Source organism: Ambystoma mexicanum, chromosome 6p (assembly GCF_040938575.1).
Source record: "Ambystoma mexicanum isolate Mex_15411 chromosome 6p, UKY_AmexF1_1, whole genome shotgun sequence".
Lineage (NCBI taxonomy): Eukaryota > Metazoa > Chordata > Amphibia > Caudata > Ambystomatidae > Ambystoma > Ambystoma mexicanum.
The window spans coordinates 1,251,419,408-1,251,438,467 of NC_090935.1; positions in this window are offsets into that span (position 1 = coordinate 1,251,419,408).

Genomic DNA, 19,060 nt, shown 5'->3' on the forward strand with positions numbered 1-19,060 from the left:
CGCGAATGACATGCGGCGTGAGACCCTAAACAAAAAAAAGGCCATCTAGGCAGAGGTGGCCCAGAAAGTCAGTGCGGTGGGCACCACCACCTGCACTGTAAAACATTGCAGGAAGCGGTGGGACGATCTCCGCCTCCATGTCCGCAGCATAATGGCTGCCAATCAGAAGCTGGCCATGGCCACAGGAGGTGGTGGAGATTCACCTATCAAACTGAGGGAGTGGTAGGAGAACTGTGTGAGCACCATAGGTGTTGAATCCATAGAGGGAGTCGGCGACATGGAGTGTAGTGCGCCCGCAACATCAGATGGAGGCGAGTGTCCACATAAAACAATGCACTGTGAAAGGTGAGGTACCCCCCAAATGTGATCCCTAAATCAGCTCATGGATGTGGCCACAAACATACATGCACACAACCCTGCCCATGTGAGTGTCACACCCCAACACACACATATCACCACAGACATGTGCCACCAAGACCCCTGCATGAATGGCCCACCCGACAGTCCCATGACCTGAATGCCCACTAATGAAGCCCCAATACATAGAACAGCATGGTGAACAACATCTGCATGAAGCATGTTGACCCCTCACCAATGCCATCCCCCTCTTTGTCCCCCACAGGCTCACAGACTGGCAGCGATGAGCAGGACGCTGTGACGCAGGCTTCCCCTGCCAAGAAACAAGCCAGGGCAAAGGAGCCAGGGAACACCTCCAGCACATCAAGGGACACGGAGGAGTGTGCTCCTGCAGAGGGGCAAACACAGCAAGCCACCCACGTCACCAAGACGTGAAGCTCCGGCTGAAACAATTGCTGCACCCACTCCAGTGATTTCCCCCCCCCCAACGCAGGAACCACCCACGGAGGGGCCACTCTGCTGCCAACAGTTCAATTGGCGAGGCAGCAGCCACCGCACCGCTCTCCGATGTGGAGGACACCTGTGACTTGGCCATGCAAGAGCACACCCCCAACCCCCACCAATCCAAAGAAGCAAGCCCATGGCCAACATCACAATCCAGCAGCCATGTCCAGTCTGGCGATGAAATCGTGGCAGGGTGCTGGAGCCCACCGGTGTCCTCACCTGATGCCCTACCCCATAGATCAAGGTGCGGCACCCACCCCTTGAGCAGGACACAGTGGCCATGACATGGCCACCATCAGACAACGGCAGGAGGAGATAACAGCGCTGGTTGGCCAGCATGTTGATGAGGAAGCCCGTCGGAGGAAGGTGGTCAGGGAGAATGCAAGGGAGATGAGACAGGGCATGGAAGCCTGCACCAACAAACAGGCTCTGTGAGGAGATGACACTACTGAGGCAGGTTCTCACCCGCATAGCGGACGCTATGGACAGACAGTACCCCCCACCGCCACAAGAACAACCATGCACCTCCTCGTCTGCCAGCTCAAGGCAGACGAGCCAATGGCGCCGCTCCTTGCGATCCATGCGGCGCACACCCTCCCAACCCCCTAATGGTGGTAGTGGGGATGGGAAGTAGTGCCAGCCCGATGTAGCTGGCACATGTACAGCAAATCAGCAACGTTGTACCAGCCATACATGGGGTTGTCGTGGGGGGAAGGTGGATAGGGTGTTTTGGGAGTGTTGTGGGGGAAGGAGGTTGTTGGGTCCATTCACTTCTTTATTTCTTAATGTATTAAACACACTGGTGACAAGTTAAAACACAGGCTTGCACCTTATCATTGAGTATGTGAGCTTGACTGGGGGACAGGGCCCAGTGTGCGCTTCACCACAGAACCCAGTGGCCAAATACCCACATCCATTCAACACAGTAGGACCATGTGATTCAGAATATTTGGTTGATCAGATGCTGAAGCACATCCCGTCCCTCCTGGGCATCGTCTCCTGCATGACCTGCAGCCCCATCTCCTCCCTCCTCATCCATTTCATCATCCTCATCAGATGGTTGCAATTCAATGTCATGGGGCATTGACACATTCCGTCTGATACACATATTGTGCAGCATGACACATACCATGGTGATCTTGGCCACCTTCTCACGGCCGTACAGGAGTGCCCCACCTGACCTGCTGAGGCACCGGAACCGTGTCTTCAAAAGGCCAAATGTCTGCTCAATTACCATACGGGTATGTGCACGATTGTATTCCTCTTCGTGCCTGTTCTGTGGGTTCCGTACAGGGGTAAGGAGCCACCTCCTCAGCGGATAGCCAGCATCACCTGCAAGGGGCAACAATGGGGACGTGTTACTGTTCACATCAAGTACAACCTGTATGCAAATCAACTTTGCATTGTGATTGGCATCCACGAATCCCAACATGCATGGAGACGATCTGTGTAACTGCAATGTGAGAAGGTGAGCTAGTCCTTACAACTGGACATGCACCATGCATGCCTCTGGCAGTTATTGCCATGTCCTGGGTGAGGACAGGTCTTAGATGTTCCTGGGCCCAGGCAACGTTTGCACCACACTGTTAGTGTACTGCCATTCTGAAATCGATGTTGCCATGCTGTGAAGAGGCACTTCAGTAGTGGTGTACGGATGTGGTTCAGTACAATGGCTACAGGTGATCCCTTTGCATGCACTCAAGGGCGCATAGCTGTAGTGATGTTGTTCAGCGCACATTTTGATTTGGCATATTTTGGCGCCATGTTGCTGATTTGTGTCATATGGGGTATGGTATGATGTGCAATGTGCATGTGGATATATGTGTCATGTTTGGCATATTGGTTTGATTTCAATGTTGTGCAGCTTCGAAATTGCATGTGGTTTTGTTTCCGGTCCATTGTGGCCTGCCTTGGTAGACATTGGCGTACATCTGTATGTCCATTTGTTCTACCAGCGACAGTCCAAACCCAGTTGGTGTATGCATCTCTCTCCCCCCCCCCCACCCCCCTAATCACACCCCACATCACACTGCCATGTGCTTGCCCTGCTACTCACCAAATAGCCATGAACGTTGTCCGGCTTGTCGCTCCATGTAGCGTGGTATTGTTGAGTTCCGCAGGACCATTGAATCATGGGTTGATCAGGGATATTTGGCACAACAATGTGTGATTATCTTGTTGGAGTCACATACCATGTGGACATTGATGGAGTGGAATTGCTTTCTGTTTCAGTAGACTGCTTCATTGTGATGTGGGACCACCAATTCCACATGGGTACAGTCGATGGCCCTGGTGCAACTTGGGATACCTGCCAGTGAATAGAAGCCAACTTTGGTGTTGGAGATCTCCTGGGCAATCCGTGGCAGGGATATGTGTTCACTTGTGTGCTTCAGGAGGGCATCGAGCACCTGGTTCAGCGTGCGTGAGAATACTGGTTGTGATATACCATGCATCTGCCCTACTGTATGCTGGTAGGTGCCTGTGGCCAGGAAGTGGAGCACAGTTACCACCTTCAGTAGAGGGGGGATGGCAGTATGGATGCCTGAGGCTCACAATGTCGTTGTGTATCATGTCCACGATGCTGGTGATGGTATCCCGGTCCAGGCGGTACAGGGTGTGTATCTGCTCAGGGGTTAGGGTGAATAGACTGGCTCGAATCCTGGGGATTGGTGGATGCCTCTGTGGTATTACTAGGTGCACTGGTGGGGCTTGCTGGGCCTGTCTCGCCCTCCTCCTCCTCCGTCTTCTCTGTGCTGCCTGTTGTTGTTGGTGCTGCAATGCAATCATGTCCTCCAGCCCATGTAATGCTGCTAGTATTGGAACCATCTTGGTGTGGGAAGGGGTGTGGTGTGCTCCTTTTGTGCTTCCCCAGTCTCCATTGCCTCCACCTGTGCTGATTGTGGCCACCTGTGGCAGGTGGGAACACTGCTCATGTCTCTTAACGGGTGGTTCGCGATGCTGGTATTTCCGCCATGCCGGTATGGGCTTTTTGGGGCAATTCCATGTCGCTATTAGCATGTCCGCATGGCTTGTGATGGTGTGCTATTAGTGCCATGCCGCTATTTCCGACATGAGGGGTTGCGCGCCTGCGGACTAGCCGCTATTAATGGCACCGTTCTTAGCTGTGCCGCTAATAGCGGTTATCCGGGTCGTAATTGGCAAAGGTATTTGGCGATACCGGTAATTCCTTACCGGTATCGTTAATCCCTTACTGCCATCTGTGTAATGAGGCCCAGTGTCTCCTTAAAGAACTTGAAAAGGTGCCTTTCACAAGAGTCCTGGAGTTCGTGGATGCGCCTAACTGATGTGTGTTGGCCACCAAAAATGCTCTCTTCAGCGTGAGTAACCTGATTGTGACGAATCAATTTCCAGGGCACCAGTGGTCCAGGGATGAATATGTTTCTAAACCATCAATCAGCCTCACACCTCTTGTACACCAGAAGGGATCCTAACAGGTTGGAAACACAAGCACATTCTAAATCTCCTTGTCCAGTTTTGGTAACGTGGACAGAACGGCAGGCTTACCTCTGCAAGTTTGTGGATCGTTGGTTAGTTTAACACAGCGAAAATACAATTATTACCCAATGATAAAAGGGACTGTCCAGTCAAGGTTGTATACAAATAGCTACTTTATTGTTCAACAGACAGTTATAGCACACTACAAAATACAACCCACCCTGTATAGGAATACATAGGACAGACCTTTTCAACAAGGAAAAGGGGTGAACTCTGGATACTGACAGGAGGGTAGTCGGTAAAGTAATTAATTGTACTAGTTCAAGGCTACTTGGTTTCAGCACAAAGGGAGCGATGTGTCGTAAAATGTCACTCGGGGCCTTCAGAGAAGGACCAGGAGGACAGAACCACAACAAACCTTATGCTTGTAGAAGTTCTTGGTGCTTGACTGGGCCGAGTTGGTTTCAGGGTGCTTTGCAGCTTCTGTGCCAGAGTTCAAACGGGAGGCAGCTGCAGGTATAAGACAGCGGGCAGTTCGGCAAGCGAGGCTGGACAGACATCTGCAGGCTGGCCTGCATGGTGGCTTAGGGTCGGGAATTGTTATCTCCGTGATGGTTGGTGGGTCTGAAGCACTGGTCGATGTTTCTTGGATGACGTTAGTGACAGCAATGTGGTAACAATCAGTGCTGCAGTTGGTTACAGCCCGTGGGACTTCACAGGCTCGAAAATGTCCTTTAAGGCGATGCTTGTTGATGCACTCCTCCTAGTTTCTTTACTGGGCTCTTGTTGTTCTTTAAAGCAGAGGGGCCAAAGCTGAGGAGAGTGTTGCAGGCAACTGCCTTGTCCTTGGTTTGGTTTAGAGATCCTCTGGCACTTTGCACCTAGGTAGCGTGCTGCAAAGCCTAGCAAGGCACGCTTTGTGCTGGCTGGGTACCTGTTCTGGGGCTGCTTAGAGGGTCCTCTGGATTCAGTATCTCCCTTTGTTCCCTGGGAGATGTTTAGGGGAGGGATCTTGCTTTCCTCTTGGAAATCCTGGGCTTCCTTCACTGCCGGAAACTGTAAGGTAGACTTACCTTCAGCCAAGGTCCAGATGCGTTGTTTATGTTACTCCTTGCAAAGTCTTCAGAAGATCTGCTAAAAGAGGGGCTCAACCCTTTTAAACCCAAATGGTCCCCAGTGATTGGTGTAGCTAAGCCTATCTTAATGAACAAATCCTGGGTCCCCACCAACATTCTTCTGTATGCGCGAGGTCATAACCAGAGTGCTTCGCAACAGGAAAGGTAAAGGGGTGAAACATGTACTACTAAGTCTAACCCATATTCCTATCTGTTGTGGATCAAAGGGTCTCTCTGGTTAATTGAGCTCTCTGGTTCCTGAATAAAGCTGCTCCCTTGCAACTGTGGCCAGACCAGATGTTCACTTGCCACCAAACCACATACTCGTACCTTCTGAATGGGGTCCCCCTGTGGGGATGACTACTCCAAACATGACATTTCACTGTGCTTGATACTAAGAGGCGGGAGCTGACTTCAGGTTGATGGAGAGGCACATCAAAGGTATTGTGGTATTCCTATCTTTTGTCAGCCCTGCGACCAGGACTCTCCTGGCCTGCTTGAATTGCCTCTCGTCAGTGTGTGTAGCTGCCACCAGCGGGCCAACAAAGGATAAGGTGGATCCATGGAGCCTTTATTTAATCGGGCTGGCCGTGGCAGGTGGAAGGTTTTGCCCTCCCACTCTTGAGATGCCTTAATGTACTCCCGGGTGTCATATTCCAACTAAATGCGACTGTGAGGACTCCGCCTGTAGACTGTGCACACAGGTCTGTGTGTGTTGTGTGGTGAGCATAGGACAATGTGTGCAGATTAGCCCCACACATTTTCAAGAGGTTGATCTACCATCATTCAATTTCATATAACTTTTCAAAAAAGCCCAGGTGAGCGCCCACTGACTGTGCAGACGGTCAAATTCCTCACACTGATGGATATTGAATTCAGGTGTTCAAAAGGAGTCATCATTAAGGAGAGAGGTACATTAAGGTCCGAAGTTGGAACAAATCTATTTACAAGGCCCTTCAAAAACTGGGCCATGAGTGGGCTGGAGAAAAAGGAACCTTGCTCATGTTCTCTTGAACAGTAAAGAGGCAGCCAGATAACCCTTTATCATGCCTATTTGTAAACTCAACCAACCCAGGCATACCACAAATTCCATGACCGTCGAGGTGGGGCATGACGCGGATCAGGGGTTCCGTGAAGGAAGGAAAGAAGACTGCAGATGCTGGTTTGCTGTATCAGTGCCATGACAGGAAGACGAGGGAAGTCCCCCTGACAGCTGCGGGAGCCAAGCAGCAGTACCAAAGCCACCTGAAAGGGGTAGAAGGGCTCCACAGCAAAGGTGGGAGCCGCACGTGGACATGGGAGCAGCTGAGCGAAGCCAATGAGCCCATGAAAGGAAAGTGGGACCCTGGAACGCTGTAACCCGTTTACTGTGGAAGAGCTGGAGAACACCAAGGAAAGACGATGAGTCCTAAGAAGTGAAAATGGGATATCGGAGCGCACCAGAAACGTGATCAAGGATAGATGAAAGCAAGCTAAGGGGATGAAAAGAAATTTGAGACCTGATGTCTTTGGACTAATTAACTGAATTTGAGAAATATACAACCGTGTGAATGCAAGGCAAAGAGTGTGTGAAGTGAATCACATAAGAAAAGCCCTGGCAGGAGAGTATACCAGGCAAAGTCAAGTGTGCAAGTGTGTAAAGAAGCCACGTAAAGTCCTGTGAAGGGAGACCACCAGGCAAAGCCAAGTCTAAGTTGTTTTGTTGACCAGAGACCATCTTCATCCTCCTCCATGAAGACTTGTACCCTTAAGAGTTTCTAAGTATTTTAAAGACATCTGAGGAAGGGAGCCCACTCCCCAGGAGGGAATTATCTGTTTGGACTATAAAGAACTTTGGTTGTATAATTGACTTGTGTTGGTGAAGATTTGTGTTGGCGTTCCAATTTTCATTTGATTCTGAACATGTGTGCACTTTGAAGCCCAAAAATACTACCATATCACATTAGAGTTACTTTTAGAGTGTGAGGGCTAGGATAGGATTTCAGACACGGGACATTTTGCTATGGACAAATTGACACTGGACAGACTATTCATTTTTGGTTGAATAGGGAACTACCTTAAAGTAAGGACAGATAGGCATTTTCCAACCCCCTTTTATTTTGGAATACAAGTTTATAGCCAAAACTATGAGCTCTCTGTGTCTGCATCTCATTCCTGGCTCCTCACACCAGCGAGGTGCGCACATGGCCATTTCTAGAGGTTCTGTGTACCACCTACACTCCACTCCTCCCCCAATCTGGGGTGATTAGGATCAGGCATGCCTGGAACCCCCATAGAGCCCATTGGATTACTGGGATTGGCAGGAATGCATACTGAAGGTTGAAGAGCAACTCCACGAAGAATTTGTCCCCCCCACCCACAACTCCTCCCTCAGGGGCAATTCCCCTGAGCAGAACTGCCTACATTTTGCATTCTCTCGCCCGAAACCAATCAACTGATGGTTCCCAAAAAGGGTGAAGATCTGCGAAATGACATCCTGGCAGTTCTCCCACTCGAAGGAAAACCTGCTTCGCCTGCTCAGAGCATCCACCAATCCATTCTCCATCCATGTTAGATGAGTTTGAGATTGGAATCTTGTTCTCTAGTAACCAGAACCACAGCTGCATGGCCTTCCTGCTTAGAGGCAGTGACCGCACCCCCTTGCTTGTTGAGTAAATGCATGTTCACTGTATTGTCCATCAATACACTGACATTTACCCCCCTAAGGGAATACGCAAAAGCTGTCTGGGCTAGCCGGATTGCTCACAGCTTCAGCAGGTTGTCGTGCCAACGGATCCCCGCAGTGAGTGCCCAGCCTTTCTGAGAAGCATTAGGTCTTCCCTGTTGGCCCACCACAGGTTTCTGCAACCTTCGGCTCTCCTGAAATCTTTGGACTACCACTCCCATGACTCCATACAATTGACTATGATGGGTAGGGCTAGTGCGAGTCGTAGTCCAAAGCATCTGGAGAACTGCAGGTTGCAGACCCCTGGCCCATCATAAGAGGTTGTTGGCCACAGGTCCCTGATATCAGTAGGCCATTGAGCATGTCGTCTGAGTATTGCAACCACAGATTCCTGAGAATCCACTGAAGAGAGTGCATCCAAAGCCTGGCCTCTGCCACCAAGAAAAGAAACGCTGATACTGCTTGAGTTCCAGAACTCTGTTGACCATTTGTTTTATGCTGTTGTCTCTCTCCTCGGAATGGTTTGGAGTTAGGTCTTACCCACTGGAGTGTCCAATACTGCTCCAATAAATTAGAGCCTCTGCACTGCTGTCGTGTGTGACTTCTGCAAATGTATGGCGAAGCCCAGGTTGTGCAACAGTGAGCAAATGTCATAGAGATGCTGCCAAACCTACTCTGAGGGTCAACATCAGATGAGCCAGTCTTAAGTACGGGAGTACAAAGACTCCAGACTGCCACTACTTCTAACAACAAGACTTGTTTTGTTGTAACAAGCAATCCAGATGCACTCCACATTGGAACGATTATATCCCTTCACTTGTGTATTTAAGTTCAAAGTGAGTACTTTTAATAATTTCAAACATGCATACACAGATGTGATTCACTGGTTCAGTTGAACACCATACCTTCGTTTCAAATCAATAAAGGGTTTTACTCGTTAATAAGAGTAATACTAGTTATACACCAACATTATTTAAACACACAATTTCAAAGTTGTTTCCAAAATGATTGAATCACAAAACGTATTCCATGATAATTATAACAAACACAATGTCATTGTACATAATTCTCATCACATCATTTGCTAGACATACTAGCTGTGCCCCTACAGTATTAGAAACCTTGATAATTACTCTGGGTACTTGTGTAATGGATCTTCCAGTAAATAAAGTGTGAGCTGATGGCATTTCGTCCATCTAAAGTATGGAAAATACCCGACGTGTTTCGAACAATCACCTGTCCTTTTTCAACGGAACCCACACTATCAGCAATGTTTAACACTTTCTGAAGACTGTAACATGTAATACACTCTTTACGATTACTCTTTTCACATAGAAAAAAATGCAGTGATTCTTCCTTATCACAACTCCAACAGTTGTTTGATATATGTTCACCAGACGCCCCTGCTCCTGGAATAAACCTATATGAATTCTAATCCCTGAAAACGAAGAGCAAAGATACAACAGTCCCCTAATCTCATATGTCACTAACAGACTGGTTCTTTCAAAAAGATGGCATGATGCTCGCATACACCCACAGGTATAATAGGCTAACTTGTTCCTCGTTTTCAAGCACAAGACTGCTCACATCATGTCCTGTAAATACAATACAAACGTTAAATCATGGGCTGCCACTACTGCCCTCAGCTTTGTAAACACACTGGGTGTGAAGGTCAGGCTGAATGGGAGCACTCTGAACTGGTAATGAGCATCCCTGATTACAATCCTCAGGAAGTGCCTGTGCCTCAGATGGATCAGTACATGCAAGTAGTCATCCTGAAGGCAGTGACATCAAAGAACCTTGGGATTGTAGAGCCTGGATCATCTATTGCATCACCACCTTGAACTTGTCCTTCCTCCTGTTCAAGGCCCTAAGGTCCAGGATGGGATGGAGTCCTCCCCCCTTTATAGGCAGCAAGACATAGCAGCAGTACCAACCTGTATCTCTCATTGGCTGGCACCACCTCTACTGTGCCGTTCGTGAGCAGGGATTTCAGTTATTCCTGGAGTTTGGGTGCTGGCTACCGCGGGGAAGAGAAGGTGGTCTGTCAGGAGATTTTCTGAGACAAGGCAGGCAATACCCCTGTTCCACAAAATGGAAGATCCAGCTATCTGAGGTAACCTCCTTCCACCTGCTGCAGTACCCAGAGACTCTTCCTCCTACTGGCGAAGCATATGGGGAACATTTGGAGGGCTTGTCACTGACATTGAGGCTGAAGAAGATAGGCCTTTTGTTGTGCCTGCTCCCAAAACACCCCCCTGCCAGGGCATGAGATCCTTCTCTGCCTTTGCTTGGAGCAACTCCGCCCTTCTCACAAAGAAAGTGTAATGTTGAAAAAACATTTTCCTCAAGCTGAAAAAAAGAGTTACTTGGCAGGATGCTGGATTGGCAATCCCAGCAATATCGCTGCAATGTTATTCTTTGAATCTCTGCAGGGAGTAATCAGCCCTCAGTCCGAATGGATGCTCTCCATTGAAGGACATGTTGAGGACCTTCGCCTGCACATTAATTAGAAGACTGACCCCTGAAGGCATGAAGCTCTCTGAAGTACCGTCAACATCCCCATTGTTCTCCTGATGCAATCCGCTGCATCCAGGCTGGCCTTGTGGGCTAGGTAAATTATCTCCTTGCCATTGTTTACGATATCCATGAAACAGCCTCCCACTTCACCTTGTGGTAGGTGGGCCGCTGCTTCTGAAATTACTTTTTAGAAAACATGGGAATATTTTGCCAAAGGTGCAAGAGGCGTTGACATCTTTCAGCTCCATGCTCCCAGTTGCGAACATCTTTTTTGCGAGAGCATCCGTTTTCTTCAACTCCCTTTCCGTAGGGAGATTCAACATTGAATCCTGGCTAGTGCGCTCAATGCCTCCGCTGTGGGTGGTGTCTCAGCCGAAGCTGCCTAGGGCTTAGAAGATGTCACAGGCTTATGACCTCCTTGATGCCATTACGCCGGAGACTCCAATAATGGTCGTCGACTGAGCCATACTTCGCAAAGCCTTCTGAAAAAGCTGTTGTGTCTGCTGCTTAATGGGTAGTTCGCTCAGAAATGTGATTGCACCAATCGATGGTGCATGTATTTTCGATCATACAGTGATCCATCTTAAAAACAATCCTATGCATTTTACCTTAGTTGTCCTCACTTTTATACATGCGAAAAAGCCTGCCCGGGCCCCGCCATCTTGTGGAAATCTTATCCGTTGATCCATGGCCCTAAGTTCAATTGCCCTTGTGGCACTAAATCATATCACCTGTCCCTCAAGCTGACATCACTTGTCATAAATATATGCTCCACCTATTTTAATGAAGTTGGTGAGCAGCGTACCCAAATGTACCATGTCATCGCCCACGTCAGAACCTAGAACATAAACACACATAACCACATAGTACGCAAGACTTTTCTTTTTTTTTTCACAAAAGGGGTAAAGACATATCTTTCAAAGAAAACAGCAATACTTGGAATGGTAGCAAGTACTTTTATTTTGTCAAAACAATGAAAAGAGGAGATTATGTCCACGAAAACATTGTATAATGCCGATTCCCTTCAGTGATCGATTAATCAGTCTTTGGGGGTCTTTACGAGTTTGGAGGTAAGTAACTGTCCTTACCGGCATGGAGCAAATACCCTGTCCGTGTAGGTAAGAGCCTGCTAATAGAGGGCTATTACGACTTTGCGGGCACAAGCTTTGTGCCATGCCGGTACAGCCCCGAAAATGGCCCTTAGTGCAATCTGCGCTTTACATGATGCCGCTATCGGCATGAATCAAGACTGCATTAGCGGTGACCGCTATTAGCGATGACCGCTAATAACGGTGACCGTAAATAAGCGGAACCGGAATTAGCATCATTGCACAGGAACGGGAGAGAGCATGGCGGCCATCTTTAAAAACACAATCCCTTGCCATCCTCAGCAGCCAGGACCTGTAGTATATTGCTGTGTTCCAAATTCAGTCCATAACACTACACTGCCCATGGCTGTGAAAAAGGGTGCCTCCCGCCAGCGCAAGGAGCGCTTTAATGAAGACGAGCTAACCATGCTTACGGAGACCCTGGCAGAGAATGCTGATATCGTGTTTGCCCAGAGCCTCAAGAGGGAGGCTGTCATCAGAAAGAAAGAGATCTGGGCAGTAGTGGCAGAAAAAGTCAGCGTGGTTGGCAACACCCCCTGCACAACTAAGGACTGCAGGAAGAGGTGGGATGACTTGCGCCTGCGAGTCTGCAACATCCTCTCGGCAAACAGGAGCCAGGCCATGGCAACTGGTGGAGGAGCAAGCTCTCCGATCAAGCTGTCCCGGTGGGAGATGTGTTCCAGCCTGAGCGGCATAGAGGCCATTGAAGGCATGGGGGACATGGGATGTGGTGCCACCTCATTGGCGGAAGGAGGCGAGTGTCCTAAGAAAACACTGTAATGCAGAGTCCGATGTCAGTCCACCAATACGTCTGTCTAAAGAGGCAAGCCATGGCCCAATACACACACATTCCCAGCCCAGTTGTCGTACGCAGCACAGACACATGCAGATGCCTGCAGCAAGGCAATGCCATACCTTACACAAACCACACTAAGATGTTAATGGCATAAGTCATACTGTATGCAGGCCACAACAAATATGCATGTCCCATAGCATATGTCTGCCCCAACATGAGTGACCCCGACGGATGCCTGCATTAGCCACCCATATAGCAAGCAATGTGATCATCCAAACTCTACTGCCTATTACCCTCTATTGTGTAGATGAGCAATAATACAAATGTATGCATGATGCTTCTCAAACCATCACTCATGCCGTCCCTCTCTTTGACCCCCACAGGCTCAGATCATGACAGCGATGCCCGGGACTCAACCCCACAGCCGACATCACCCCGGAAGACGGCCCGGGATGAGGGTAACAGGCCTTCCACCTCTGAAGCCCAAAACAAGCCTCGGCATGCACCGCAGAGGAAAACACCTCCGGATGCCACGGCACTGGTGCCGTCAAAGGCTGTCGACACTGAACCCACTACTCCAGTCACACTGGCACAGGACACATTTGAAGCTGTCCTATCAGCAGATAACAGTTCTGTCGGTGAGGCGGCTGCTACAGCACCCTTGGCTGAGGACGAGGCGCAGGAACAGGTGTGGGTGCCCATGGAGGACGACTCCTCCGAGCTGCCTGGCACACCAAGTCTGGCACCATCCCCCCAGCTCCCATAGCTACACTCCAGCCACGGCACCACCCCGGAGCAGTCTGGGGGGGGATCCAACCAAGGGGCCATGAGTCCCATAGGGGATCCAATTGAAATTGTGCATGACGCACAAGCCCCCTCCACCTCCACAGGTGTACCGGCGGGGGTGCAGCAGGCAGGGCAAGCTTCGCAGCGACAGGAGGAGCTGACTGCCCTGGTGCGACATTTTGTAATTTACAATGCCCAAGCAAGGCAGGAGTGGCGTGAAAACACCACCTCTCTGTACAAGATCATTGCCAATAGCACAAGTAGACTGTGTGAGGAGGTATCAGCCCTGCGGCAGGTCCTCAGCCGCACTGCTGATACAATGGAGGCTGAGTGTCCAGCCCCCAAAATGGAGCAGGCGGCCACCCCATCGTCCTCGAGCTCGACACAGACTAGCCTACTACGCAGGTCGGCGTGCACCGTGCCTGCCCGGACATGCCGCCACCGAGTGCAGGGAGTGTCAGGAAGTAGACTGGCCAGCCTGATGAAGGCAATAGATACTTGTTTGGACATGTGTGGGGGAGTTGTGAGGGGAGGAGGTGAGGGTGTGTGGGGGAGGTGGGTAGTGCACTTTCATCTTCATTGTACATTTCAATACACCCGTGGTGTGAAAAAAATATCTTGAGTGGACATTCATTGCGCATGTGTCATTTATTCATATACAGTGCATAGTGTACATGTACTCCCACACCCCGTGCCCTCTGTCAAACTATCATATCACCCTCTGCAGCCATGTGTGTCAGAAATATTGCGCAATCACTGACTGACGCACAGCACGTCCCTCCTGTGCATCAGCACCGCGATGATGTGCAGCCACTATTTCTTCACCCCCTTCATCATCACCAGGTGGTAGAAGTTCAATGTCAGGGGCACGTTCCGTCGGATACACATGTTGTGCAGCATGACACATGCCATGTTGATCTTGGCCACCTTCTCATACCTGTAGAGGAGTGCCCCACCCGACCGGCTAAGGCAGCGAAACTGTGCCTCCAACAGGCCAAAGGTCTGCTCAATTACCACACGGGTACGAGTGTGGGAGCAATTGTAGTCCTCCTCATGCCTGTTCTGTGGGTTTCGGACAGGGGTGAGGAGCCACGGCTTCAAGGGATAGCCACTGTCACCTGCATGGGAGGCAAAAAAAGGTATATGTCAGTCGATTCATGATGGACAGCTGTACTAGTAACACATGCCTGCAGATTATCGTTTGTCACATGCACATGTCCCTGGTTGTATGCACGCCATTTTTAGGCCCTCAATGTGTCCTGTGCCATGGACTAATGGTGTGGGTTGCATCTTCAAGATGATACACGGTGTGCACTGCCGTCTCGTTGCTCATGCATTGTGTACGCATACAGCTGTGTTCATGTCTAATATGTGATGTGTTGTGTTCTGTAGGATTTTCTGACTGGGAGCGTTGGCAGTAGGCTCTGCAATGTTAGGCATTCAGCGCTGATTTTTCCAATGGTGACATGCTGCATTCCTGTGGTTGTGGCGGCCCTGTGACAGACAGTGGATTCCCTTGGTGGTTTTGTTCAATGCATTCCCATGGATGCTTGTCCTGTGTGGTGATTTGCTGGAGACAGCAACATAGTGCATATTCACTGCATTTTGATGGATGGTGCAACGGAGAGTGAGGTCCGCTGATGAGTGGTGCATGTGTTGTGGGATGTGGGGTGGTTTACTGTTTGGTCATGTTGTGCTAGGTGTCGACCTTACTTAATTCCTACGGGATTTGGGTGTCCTGTTCTGTTTGGGATGCTTTCGGGGACAGTATTTAGTGATGTGAACATTGTGCTGTCACATCAACATTGACACTATGGTGGTTTGTGCATCTCTCCCCCCATTTCAGTGCCATGTGCCTGTCATGCAACTTACCAAGCAGGCAGGCACGTCGTCCAGCATGTCTCTCCATGTAGCGTGGAGTTCCACAGGACCAAAGAGTCATGAGTTGATCCGGGATATCGGGCACAGCAATGTGTGATGATGTTGCTGGCGTCAAATACCATCTGCACATTGATGGAGTGGTATTGCTTGCGGTTGCGGTACACCACATCCATGGCATGCGGGACCACCAACTCCACGTGAGTGCAGTTGAGGGCACCTATGCAATTTGGCATACCTGCCAGTGCATGGAAGCCAACTTTTGTATCAGGAATCTCCTGGGGAGTCCATGGTAGGGATATGTAGTCACTTGTGTGCTTGAGGAGGGCATCCAGCACTTGGTTCAGAATGCGAGAAAATAAGGGTTATCATATGCCGTGTATGTGCCCCACTGTGTGCTGGTAGGTGCCTGTGGCAAGGAAGTGGAGCACTGAAACTACCTTGAGTAGAGGGGGGATGACGGTGTGTATTTAAATGAGGCTGACAATGTCGTTGTGTATCATGTCCACGATGTTGGTGATGGTGTCCTGGTCCAGACGGTACAGGGTGTGGATCTGCTCAGGGGTTAGGTTGAATGTACTGGCTCTGATCCGAGGGATTGGGGGCTGCCTGCGTGGTAACGCTGGCTACACTGGTGAGGCATGCTGGGCCTGTCTCACCCTCCTTCTCCTCCTGCATCTCCTCTGTGGTGCCTGCTGTTGCTGATGTTGTTGTTGCTGGTGTAGCAATGCAAGCATGTCCTCCATCCCCAGTATTGCTTCTACTATTGGAATCATCTTGGTGTGTGAAGGGGTGTGGTGTGTGTGGGTCTGCTCCTTTTGTGCTGGCCCAGACTCCATTGCCTCCACCTGTGCTGATTGTGTGCACCTGTGGCAGTTGGGAACACTGCACATAGCATTTCACGGTTTGTTCACGATGCCGGTAACCCCTATTAGTGCCTTCAAGATGCCGGTATTTGCATGTCCGCCTGACTTGTGATTTCCTCCCATTAGCGGCATGCCAGTATTGCCGGCATGATGGGCCGCGTGCCCGTGCCCATGCCGCTATTAGAGGCATCGTTAACAAAGGTGCCTCTAATAGCGGCGTTTTAGGTCAGAATAGGCCGGAGCGGTATGCGATGCCGGTAATCCTTTACCGGCATCGTTTTTCCATTACTTCCAACCTTGTAATGACCCCCTTTGTATTGTTTGCAGAACGTTTATTTCGATCAACATACATTGCGATACGGTAGTGAGGACCTAGTGGTTTCAGTTCGAAATGCAACACTTTCCCATCTGCACGTTTTAATAATTTAGAAGCTGCCATGTTGCTCCTTGTTACTGCAAAGGAGAAAGGACAGATTGGTGTCTGGCGATCGTCACAGATAATGGTTTTCACTAATGCATTGTTCACTATTATTGTCCAATTTCTGTTGAAGCCGTCCACAGGAATCATCACTCCCTGACATGCACACATTGGAATGCTATAACTGTAAAATCGAGAATATAAAACAATATTTAAGTACAAACTTTGAAATATGATGTACACACTAATTAGATATGGTAACTATGATTTCAAGTTATAATTAACACATTTGATGTTGATTCTTTGCGTCTACTTGAACATTCATCCGTTCCATCGTTAATCATATAGCACATTTGCCATCTTCACTTGCGTAAATAGTAATTCAAACTTTGCTTGCATCGAGTGTCCATTCTCTCTGTCACGGGAGACCAACTGCTTCAAAACACAGATTTCAGAAATAGAAACCTAACTTTGCCGTGTCTGCTTTCAACATAGTGAATCTTATCAATACTGTATGGATATTCGCAACATTGTGTCCTTCAAGTTGTTAATGTGGTGGATTGAAGGCCAAATAACAATGGGACCCTTTATCCGGTGTTCACAGAAAGTTTAGTTTGTGAGGGTGTTATCCCAAAAAAATCAACAATATTCATGGGAAGCTCTGCGATGAAACAATGAATGATTTCAAGTATTCCGCATAGACAAATATTTACTCCCATTCTAACAGCAACCAAGCGGTTGGTGACACATTTATGTATTCTTTCACAGATGCACCTAGTCCAGGTGCAGACAGGCTCCTGTATGGCAATAGGGCAATGGTTGACAAAAAAAAAATCCAAATAATACTGTAGGGTAGCATTTTGTGTGAAAGTGTGGAAACCTTTCATGGCAAAAACAGAATTTACATCAGTATAATTAATGCATGTCTAGTGTGGGTTACAGTTTTGAAAGGCTTACTTGCCTTATTTGTACATCTATTACAGCAATCATTGTCATTTCTGCATCGATTTAACTTTGAGTATTTGTAAGGCGACTATACAACAAATAGTGTTACCAGCTCGACATAGAAAAAGTTGGTAGTGAAACAAGGGGAGTTACTAAACAATAAAAATAAATAAACAATAACAGTCCTACTAGGCCTTGTCACATTTGTATTGTGTAAGTGATGTTGGAAGTGAAGGAGAAAGAGGGAAGGGGGTCAGTTGAGGGTGGTGGACCAATGTAGGGGCAAGTTCTGGTGGGAGCCCAGGATGGTAAGTGCCAAGGCAGGAGGCTACTGCCTAAGTGCTTGTGCGGAGGTGTCTCAAGGGGGGGATGCCCAGCTGCCCGGAAGTAATGCAGGTGGGCCAGAGGGAAGTGCTGATGGGATTGGGTACTGTTGTCGACTGGGCACAGGGCTCGTTTGCCTATAAGGCTCATGAAGGACAATGCCGCCAGTCAAAGCAGCTGTGGGCGACCACCACCAGCCAGTGGAGGGATTTTTATGCTGTAGAGATGCAGTCACTGGGCTTCAGGCCAAGGATCCGCCTTGCAGCCCTATTCTGGATTAGTTGAAGGGGGCAAAGGGAGGAAAGAGGCAGATTGTGGAAGAGGCTCTTGCACTAGTCCAGCCTGCAATGTACTAGAGCTCTAAAGATATTGACCACCTGTGGGAAGGTGAGGAAAGGGAGAATGTATTGAAGAAGGTGAAGTTGAAAGTGTGCCTTCTTGGAAAGGTCCAAGATGTCAAGGGTGAATGAGAGAGAGGAGTCTTAGATCACCGAAAGATTTTTGGCCTCACTAAATATTCCGCCTTACTGGCATTAAGACCTAGATCATTGGCTGCGCACCAAGCCTGCATTGCGGTGAGAGAATTGGGAATGAGAGAGGTGGAAGAGGAGGTAGTAGAGAGAAGCTTGAAGGTGTGTCATCAGCATAACACTGGAAAGGAAAGGAGTACAGAAAGAGGCCCTGAATTGTCAGATATACCTTTGTTCAGTTTCAATCTGCAGCAGATTGCAAGATTTTGACTTAACACCGAAGTTAGAATACATATCTGAAAAGACTGTTTTGACCCCCATCAATATTTGTATTTATATTTTATTGAGCATTTGTGAGGTGCTTTAAACAGAAATGTGTGTCAAAGCACCACAAGGCCAAATGGGATGAGAACAGGGAAAATAATAACAATGGCAAAAACTCTAACTATACAGTCGTGGTCCTACTATTTATTGATTTATTTATTGGGCATTTGTAAGACGCTTATACAGCTGGAATAGAGTCTAGAAGCGCTGCATGTCAAGAAGGCAAGGAAGCAAGTGAACAATCACGACAATGCAGGAAAATTACAATAAATAAAATGAGGTCCTACTAGTCTTTGTGATATTTGGAATGTGCACGTGCAGAGATGGAGGGAAAAGAAAATGGGGTGGGAATTGCTAGGGACCCCCGGGGGGGTGGAGGAGGGGTGAGTGAGCCTGTTTAGCAGACAACGGTTAAGTGCCAAGGCTGTGACAGCCCAGGGAGGAGATGCCTGCCTCTGGACCAACAAGCGCACACTGGACATGATACAGCTACACAGGCAGGAGAGGGGCCCGAAGGCAAATGCAGG